The 9,859-nt window shown below is 42.6% G+C and overlaps 1 long non-coding RNA gene across 1 annotated transcript; it reads right to left on the reverse strand.

Annotated features, from left to right (window-relative positions):
* Positions 1-5,682: 5,682 nt before the first annotated feature.
* Positions 5,683-8,635, reverse strand: LOC121713449. The gene is made up of 3 exons (XR_006032826.1): positions 8,508-8,635; positions 6,134-6,135; positions 5,683-5,695 (listed from the first exon to the last, which is right to left on the reverse strand). It is a non-coding gene; the product is annotated as an uncharacterized LOC121713449 (long non-coding RNA).
* Between the last annotated feature and the right edge of the window lie 1,224 nt (positions 8,636-9,859).

Raw genomic sequence — 9,859 nt, forward strand, 5'->3', positions numbered from 1 at the left:
GCAAAATGAAATACAGCATTCAAAATATTGTAAACACATCTCAAAAGCAAGCATTTTGTAAAATCATGTTGCACATTGTAAACACTTTTCTCATAATATGACATTTTTGAATACATCATGTAGGCCTACACACTGCTCAAAACCTAAAGCTCTTCTGTCTTGGGCTTCTATGTATATTTCCACAGTGAAAGTCATCTGCAAAGAGAAGTTGAAATATACACAGTAAACGTAAGCAATATTGAAAACAAAAATATTATTTTTCCATATAATGTCCTGTTGTGAATACAGTATGTTACAGCACACATGGAAAAAGCAAAGCAAAATACAACAACATTTACATGTAGCTGGACAGAAACCGAACACATTGATTTCTCCAAAGACAGAAATGACTGCATAATTGTGTGTGTGTGTGTCGGGGGTAAAGTAATGAGCGCACATGTGAGGAGTGAATGTAACACATGCACAGATCCACACACACACACTGTCTGTGTGCCACTGTGTGGCATGATGTGTGTTGTGAAATAAAGTCAAATACTGATAATTGGTTTTGCAGATATGGTATGGGTTATGGTGTTTGAGTGACAGGTTCCAGACATTGTGTGGCATTTAAACATTTTGTGTCGATAGACAGATAGATAGATAGATAGATAGATAGATAGATAAATACTTTATTCATCCCAAGGGAAATTTTTGAAAATATGTATAGCATTTGGTCATTCTTACAAAGACTCATTTTAAGCTGGTATAATGAGTCAGTTTAAACAAGCAAGAAGAGGTGATCTGAACTATCTATCCCAAAACAGCCTGAAGGTTGGAGACCTGATGCGCAGAATGGCCCAGTTCCATTCATACATACCTCACATACTTGCAGTATAGTGACATGAAAACAACTTGACTGGACACCTTCCCTAAAATCAACTCATTCAGTCTCTCTCCTTAGATTTATGGAGACTGAGTCCATGGCCCATCCAACTGATTAAGGTTTAGGTTGACCCCTCTGCATCAGTGGAGTTTTGCAACATGCAAGCCCAAACTTGTCTGTGCAGCAGATCATCCTCGAACATGCCTGGTAAACCTCTGGGTTTCGCATGCCATAGACTAGAGGGTTGATGCAAGGCGGCACAAGAAGGAGCATCACGAGTGCAATGTGGAGACTGCCAGCCGTTGGTGAAGGAGACCGGACGGGACACGCGTCGGATACCATGGACACAGCGCCCTCCAGCTCCCAGATGGCGTCCGAGATGATCTTGACGAAGACGGGTAGCAGCTGGAGCAGCAACATTGCGCAGTAGAAGAGCACGGTGTTGCGCGCCCGTCTGTTCACCTGTTGTAACGGTTGCACCGCGTTGCGCGCGTCCTGGTACATACGCAGGTAGGAGAATGCGTAGCTCAGCAGACAAGCTATAGTCACGGTGAAACCCGACAGCTTCCGAAAAACAGCCGGTGCCCGAGGGTTGCCCAAGGAGGTTTCCAGCGTGTCCGGCTCACACAAAAGTCCGAAAGTGCTGTGCCGCGCGGACGGGGTATCCTGGTCTCGCCCGAGATGCAGAAGGATGATAGTGACAGACGCCACACATAGAGACAGCAGCCAGTTGGTCCCCACAATGACACACATGCGCCGAAAGGTGAGGATTCTCACGTAGTGGATGGCCTGACACACATATAAATAGCGTTCCATGGCCATGCAAGTGATGGTAAGAAGTGAGCAGAAAATGCAGACTGTGCTCAGGAAATACTGGATAAAACACCAGTTTCCTAAAGGCAACGTGGTCCTCTGAAACAGACAGTAGGTTACTGTAGGACCTTGTGTGATGGTGAGAAGAACGTCACACAAAATGAGATTCTTTAACAAAACAAAACGAGGGGTCCAGGAGAGATCTTCCAACTGCTTAAGTCCAAAAAGTGTCCATCCATTGACAGTTACAGCGACTATGACAAGAAGCACTGTAGTCCACATAAGTGCTTGTACTTTTATTTCCGACTGCAGCATCACACCGAAGATGCACTCTCCGACCTACTCCGTTGTTATTTCCGTGGTGTTTTTAAATCCGCGCGTTGGCATCATGACACTTTCTGATTAGGTCCTGCTACTGGACTGACAAACGCACTGCCATATTACGTTCATGAAAGTTGAGATAAAAGTTTAGAGAGACTGACCACTAATAATTTAAACGACAAGTATTAGCCTAAATAAATAGCACAACCTAAGTAATGGCTACTGCACCTTGGTCAGGTGCAGTTACGCCAGTGACGGGAGTTTGCAACACTCACCAACACCGAGTGACTCAAGTATGTTCCTCGGCAGTGATAAAACTAATGCCCACCTCCATTTTCTGAAGGTAGGGGCTTATCCACATGTCGACATCAACGGAGTTTAATTCTGGATTGGAGAGGGATGAACCATAGGCTATAATTACATCCAGAGGCAAGCTTTTTAAAAGTGTGGGGGTTGTGGGATAGGAAAATGAAACAATCTGGCCAAATTATAAATAACTCCCTACAGGGACGTTGTAAGTATTTTCTGAGAGGGGTGCGGACTATATTGGTGTCCGGGAGATTCTGATTGCTAAAAACACCATTTTAATGCAGTTTGAGAGGGACAGAAGAAGCAGCGCCTATGTGTGGCTCATGTGACATGTAGTCCTACATGATCTACCTGCTATCACTTCACTATTTGACACTACCCTACATGGAGACATATCTCATGTTATAAATCAAGGAATCATTTCGGAAATTATGTTTTGTGCATATGGGTTAGCCTAACAGACACCAGCCTAATTTCGAGCTATCACTAAAACCTATTAAATAAATGTAAAGGACACAGAATAGTGACAGAACTGTAAGCTCAAATTCAAAAACGTTTGAAGTCTACCCAAACATATGCAAAGGGAATATAAATAAATTGTGTTGCATATAGCCAGATTAATTAATGTCAATTTAAAGATTATGATTAGCAGTCTTTATGGTTTTTCCATTAATAGTTACAGGAAGCCACGTTGTTTAAACTATTGTTGCTTCTAGCCCACGTTACCTCCAGTTTCACTTGTTGCAGGGACGCACACATTGAGCGCTCATAAGCATTTGAGTTCTACATGCTGGAAATATTAGTTCTCAGATGTACAACTCAATGTGTCTTGACGCCGCCGTTTGTAAGATCAAATAAGATGTTCTAAATGGAACGCGATCGTATTTAAGACATTAAGATCTCCAGTAGATAGCACTACGACACACATTGACAGTGAAATGCCGCCGACGTTTGTACGATCAGGTCAAGTAAGTCGTTCTAAATGGAACACGATGTAATTAAGTTGTTCAGATATTTTCCAAGCATCTTGGAGACGTATGTGTGCTGACTGGGCTATGTCTATATAGTTGATGACACCAAATTAATAAGTATTTCTGATTGGGGAAACTTTTAGCCTAGTTTATTTTTTTTCAGTCCGCAGTTTGTTTGTTGTTTATTGTTTGTTGAAAATGAAATCAAGGTCACGGTGCAAACAGTGAGTCAAGTAATTAACATTTATTTATTCATATATTATAACATTTATCCATCTAAAAAGAAAAAATAACATTTGTTGCAAGTGATTTTACTGAGGTATTTATTAAGCTTTTTACAGATACTATTATCAATGGCTTTTCAAAATGACCTTTGTCAACATTGAAAATATATACATACAATGCTGGCAGCTGATACTATGCAGAGCAAACACATACATACACATATACAGTACACACACATATGCATGTATGCATACACACACGCACAGAGAGAGAGAGAGACAGATAGATAGATAGAGAGAGAGAGAGAAAAAGAAAGAAAGAGATTAGATTTATTTTCATAACAATGTTCACATAGAACAATACACTACCATTTTTTAAAACTGCTACACACATTTGCATGGCTTGTTTATTTTATCAGAACTACACACAAATCCAACTATTGCTCACACAAAATGCAAAATGCCTCATATCTCCTGCAAAATGAAATACAGCATTCAAAATATTTTAAACACATCTCAAAAGCAAGCATTTTGTAAAATCATGTTGCACATTGTAAACACGTTTCTCATAATATGACATTTTTGGATACATCATGTAGGCCTACACACTGCTCAAAACCTAAAGCTCTTCTGTCTTGGGCTTCTATGTATATTTCCACAGTGAAAGTCATCTGCAAAGAGAAGTTGAAATATACACAGTAAACGTAAGCAATATTGAAAACAAAAATATTATTTTTCCAAATAATGTCCTGTTGTGAATACAGTATGTTACAGCACACATGGAAAAAGCAAAGCAAAATACAACAACCTTTACATGTAGCTGGACAGAAACTGAACACACTGATTTCTCCAAAGACAGAAATGACTGCATAATTGTGTGTGTGTGTGTCGGGGGTAAAGTAATGAGCGCACATGTGAGGAGTGAATGTAACACATGCACAGATCCACACACACACACTGTCTGTGTGCCACTGTGTGGCATGATGTGTGTTGTGAAATAAAGTCAAATACTGATAATTGGTTTTGCAGATATGGTATGGATTATGGTGTTTGAGTGACAGGTTCCAGACATTGTGTGGCATTTAAACATTTTGTGTAGATAGACAGATAGATAGATAGATAGATAGATAGATAGATAAATACTTTATTCATCCCAAGGGAAATTTTTGAAAATATGTATAGCATTTGGTCATTCTTACAAAGACTCATTTTAAGCTGGTATAATGAGTCAGTTTAAACAAGCAAGAAGAGGTGATCTGAACTATCTATCCCAAAACAGCCTGAAGGTTGGAGACCTGATGCGCAGAATGGCCCAGTTCCATTCATACATACCTCACATACTTGCAGTATAGTGACATGAAAACAACTTGACTGGACACCTTCCCTAAAATCAACTCATTCAGTCTCTCTCCTTAGATTTATGGAGACTGAGTCCATGGCCCATCCAACTGATTAAGGTTTAGGTTGACCCCTCTGCATCAGTGGAGTTTTGCAACATGCAAGCCCAAACTTGTCTGTGCAGCAGATCATCCTCGAACATGCCTGGTAAACCTCTGGGTTTCGCATGCCATAGACTAGAGGGTTGATGCAAGGCGGCACAAGAAGGAGCATCACGAGTGCAATGTGGAGACTGCCAGCCGTTGGTGAAGGAGACCGGACGGGACACGCGTCGGATACCATGGACACAGCGCCCTCCAGCTCCCAGATGGCGTCCGAGATGATCTTGACGAAGACGGGTAACAGCTGGAGCAGCAACATTGCGCAGTAGAAGAGCACGGTGTTGCGCGCCCGTCTGTTCACCTGTTGTAACGGTTGCACCGCGTTGCGCGCGTCCTGGTACATACGCAGGTAGGAGAATGCGTAGCTCAGCAGACAAGCTATAGTCACGGTGAAACCCGACAGCTTCCGAAAAACAGCCGGTGCCCGAGGGTTGCCCAAGGAGGTTTCCAGCGTATCCGGCTCACACAAAAGTCCGAAAGTGCTGTGCCGCGCGGACGGGGTATCCTGGTCTCGCCCGAGATGCAGAAGGATGATAGTGACAGACGCCACACATAGAGACAGCAGCCAGTTGGTCCCCACAATGACACACGTGCGCCGAAAGGTGAGGATTCTCACGTAGTGGATGGCCTGACACACATATAAATAGCGTTCCATGGCCATGCAAGTGATGGTAAGAAGTGAGCAGAAAATGCAGACTGTGCTCAGGAAATACTGGATAAAACACCAGTTTCCTAAAGGCAACGTGGTCCTCTGAAACAGACAGTAGGTTACTGTAGGACCTTGTGTGATGGTGAGAAGAACGTCACACAAAATGAGATTCTTTAACAAAACAAAACGAGGGGTCCAGGAGAGATCTTCCAACTGCTTAAGTCCAAAAAGTGTCCATCCATTGACAGTTACAGCGACTATGACAAGAAGCACTGTAGTCCACATAAGTGCTTGTACTTTTATTTCCGACGGCAGCATCACACCGAAGATGCACTCTCCGACCTCCTCCGTTGTTATTTCCGTGGTGTTTTTAAATCCGCGCGTTGGCATCATGACACTTTCTGATTAGGTCCTGCTACTGGACTGACAAACGCACTGCCATATTACGTTCATGAAAGTTGAGATAAAAGTTTAGAGAGACTGACCACTAATAATTTAAACGACAAGTATTAGCCTAAATAAATAGCACAACCTAAGTAATGGCTACTGCACCTTGGTCAGGTGCAGTTATGCCAGTGACGGGAGTTTGCAACACTCACCAACACCGAGTGACTCAAGTATGTTCCTCGGCAGTGATAAAACTAATGCCCACCTCCATTTTCTGAAGGTAGGGGCTTATCCACATGTCGACATCAACGGAGTTTAATTCTGGATTGGAGAGGGATGAACCATAGGCTATAATTACATCCAGAGGCAAGCTTTTTAAAAGTGTGGGGGTTGTGGGATAGGAAAATGAAACAATCTGGCCAAATTATAAATAACAGGGACGTTGTAAGTATTTTCTGAGAGGGGTGCGGACTATATTGGTGTCCGGGAGATTCTGATTGCTAAAAACACCATTTTAATGCAGTTTGAGAGGGACAGAAGAAGCAGCGGCTATGTGTGGCTCATGTGACATGTAGTCCTACATGATCTACCTGCTATCACTTCACTATTTGACACTACCCTACATGGAGACATATCTCATGTTATAAATCAAGGAATCATTTCGGAAATTATGTTTTGTGCATATGGGTTAGCCTAACAGACACCAGCCTAATTTCGAGCTATCACTAAAACCTATTAAATAAATGTAAAGGACACAGAATAGTGACAGAACTGTAAGCTCAAATTCAAAAACGTTTGAAGTCTACCCAAACATATGCAAAGGGAATATAAATAAATTGTGTTGCATATAGCCAGATTAATTAATGTCAATTTAAAGATTATGATTAGCAGTCTCTATGGTTTTTCCATTAATAGTTACAGGAAGCCACGTTGTTTAAACTATTGTTGCTTCTAGCCCACGTTACCTCCAGTTTCACTTGTTGCAGGGACGCACACATTGAGCGCTCATAAGCATTTGAGTTCTACATGCTGGAAATATTAGTTCTCAGATGTACAACTCAATGTGTCTTGACGCCGCCGTTTGTAAGATCAAATAAGATGTTCTAAATGGAACGCGATCGTATTTAAGACATTAAGATCTCCAGTAGATGTAGCACTACGACACACATTGACAGTGAAATGCCGCCGACGTTTGTACGATCAGGTCAAATAAGTCGTTCTAAATGGAACACGATGTAATTAAGTTGTTCAGATATTTTCCAAGCATCTTGGAGACGTATGTGTGCTGACTGGGCTATGTCTATATAGTTGATGACACCAAATTAATAAGTATTTCTGATTGGGGAAACTTTTAGCCTAGTTTATTTTTTTCAGTCCGCGGTTCTATACAATTCAATCTTGCTGCAAATGATCAAATGTGAAGCACCGGACATAACTTTATTTCGCGGCTACGTGGACCAGTCGGTTAATTGTTGAGGAGGCCCATAGTTTGAGAAAAGCTGCAGATCATAGACAGAGAAAGCACAATGCTCTGAGAACAGTATAAGGTCTTTCTGCAGAAACAACAAGTGCCTTGGTGCGCGCACCCCCGCTTTCACGTCGACTCCCTGCATTTCTACATTGTGGCAAAAACTGTCAGTCAGACAGTTAATTTTGGTTGACTAAATTAGCATAATGCGATAACAATTATAATTTCAATTCTACCTGAAATCTGCTCACTGCAGACGTTATAATGCAGACCCAAGTAGCAGCACAGCCTTGAAACACGCACACTTTGAATTTGATCAGAGCGGCTTTGGTTCTTCACTGGCTAACTTGATGTGATTGGCTGGATGACCGTTCAATAAAATCAACATACCTATTTGTGTCCCTGTGTGTGCGTTATGGTAGATACGGTTCCAACTCTTTAGGGGCGCGTTTATTTCCATATTTTACTTTCATTTTAATCTGACAAAAAGTGTGGGGGATAGAATCGTGTTCCAGCAAAAGTGTGTACGTTATAACACCCACATCCCCCACGCTTGCTACGCGCCTGATTACATCCCATCAATACATGGGCGTAGATTTGCGTGGGGACTTACATGTAAGGACGTGTCCTCAATGTCAAACGAAGACTGAAATGTCCCCACCAATAATCAGTTTGAAACGGAAAAAAGCGCCTCATGCGGTATAGCCTACATAAAGGGTTAAATTATTTCCCACTTCCTTCACTGGCGCCTATAGTCTCCACGATCGGTGATCCCCACATTTCTCTCTCACATTGCTTCTCATAACACTTGAAAACTGGCCAAAAATCTAGCTTGACGTTTTTTCCCCTTTTGAGCACGTGTAATCCCAGGACACATGCCTAAAGCACTAACCTCTTCCTGAGGGTAGCCTAGTCTAATTCACGAAGCTGAAGTTGGCCGCACATTCAGAATGCGGCGTAGTCAAGTTTCCATTCCACCTTAAATATTGCAAATTTCTACCGACAGGGGGCAGTGCTGACTGCAAATACGCGATGACACTGGCATTTGCCTAGTAGCAGACGAACATGTAGGCTACTCCTCACAGACGAATAAAAGCCTTTTTTTCTGGTGACTCCATTGTCGATCAATCTTTAAATGATACAACATGCTTTCTGTCAAATAAATTCACCCTTTTATTACAATTGAAATTCCATGAGCTGTTTTTCATATTCCACAATGTCAAAGTCAAAATCAAAGTCTGCTTTATTGTCAATTTCTTCACATGTCAAGACATACAAAGAGATCGAAATTGCGTTTCCTACTATCCCACGGTGGAGACCAGACATATTTTACCAATTAGGTCCACAGACAAACATAACATTCAAGTAAACAATATAAAAAGTAAAAATAAGAAGGCACATACAATGAAGAAATAAGAGCAGCAAAATTTGGTAGAAATTGTGCAATTGTGCATACAGTAGACAGTCAATATAATAGTGCAAAAGTCAGGCCAATAAATGGCTGAGGTAGTTTTGTTTGACCTAAGTATGCAAGTGGCATAGTGGTGCAAGTTATGTAAGAGCAGCAGAAGTGTGTTCAGAAGTGTTCAGGACAACAGGACAACAACAACAAGTTGCAAGTGTGCAAGTGTACAAGTGGAGTAGTGCAAGTGGAGTAGTGCAAGGCAGCCATTTTGGGTCTAAAAGTCCAGGATGTTACAGTATGTAGCTGAGGGTGGAGGGGGGAGAGGGGGGAGAGAGTTCAGGATCCTAACAGCCTGGTGTATGAAGCTGTTGGTGAGTCTGGTGGTGCGGGAGCGCAGGCTTCTGTACCTCTTCCCAGAGGGCAGTAGATCAAACAAATTGTGAGCGGGGTGACTTGCATCACTCACAATTTTGGTCGCCTTGCGGGTGAGGTGGGAGGTGTAAATGTCCTTCAGGGAGGGGAGAGAAGCACCAATAATCCTTCCAGCTGTGTTCACTATGCGCTGCAGGGCTTTCCTGTTGTATTCAGTGCAGCTTCCGTCCCACACAGCGATACAGCTGGAGAGGATGCTCTCAATGGTGCCTCGGTAGAATGTGGTCATGATGGCTGGTGGAGCACTTGCTCGCCTGAGTTTCCGCAGGAAGTACAGGCGGCGCTGAGCTTTCTTCGCCAGTGATGCAGTGTTGGTGGTCCAGGAGAGGTCTTCACTGATGTGCACCCCCAGGAATTTGGTGCTGCTCACTCTCTCCACCACAGCACCGTCAATGGTCAGTGGCAGGTGTTGGGTGTGACCTCTACGGAAGTCAACAACAATCTCCTTGGTCTTGCTGACGTTCAGCAGGAGGTTGTTGTCCCTGCACCACGTGGTCAGAAGGTCAACCTCCAACCTGT

The sequence above is a fragment of the Alosa sapidissima genome, chromosome 7, assembly GCF_018492685.1.
Source record: "Alosa sapidissima isolate fAloSap1 chromosome 7, fAloSap1.pri, whole genome shotgun sequence".
In the NCBI taxonomy this organism is placed as follows: domain Eukaryota; kingdom Metazoa; phylum Chordata; class Actinopteri; order Clupeiformes; family Clupeidae; genus Alosa; species Alosa sapidissima.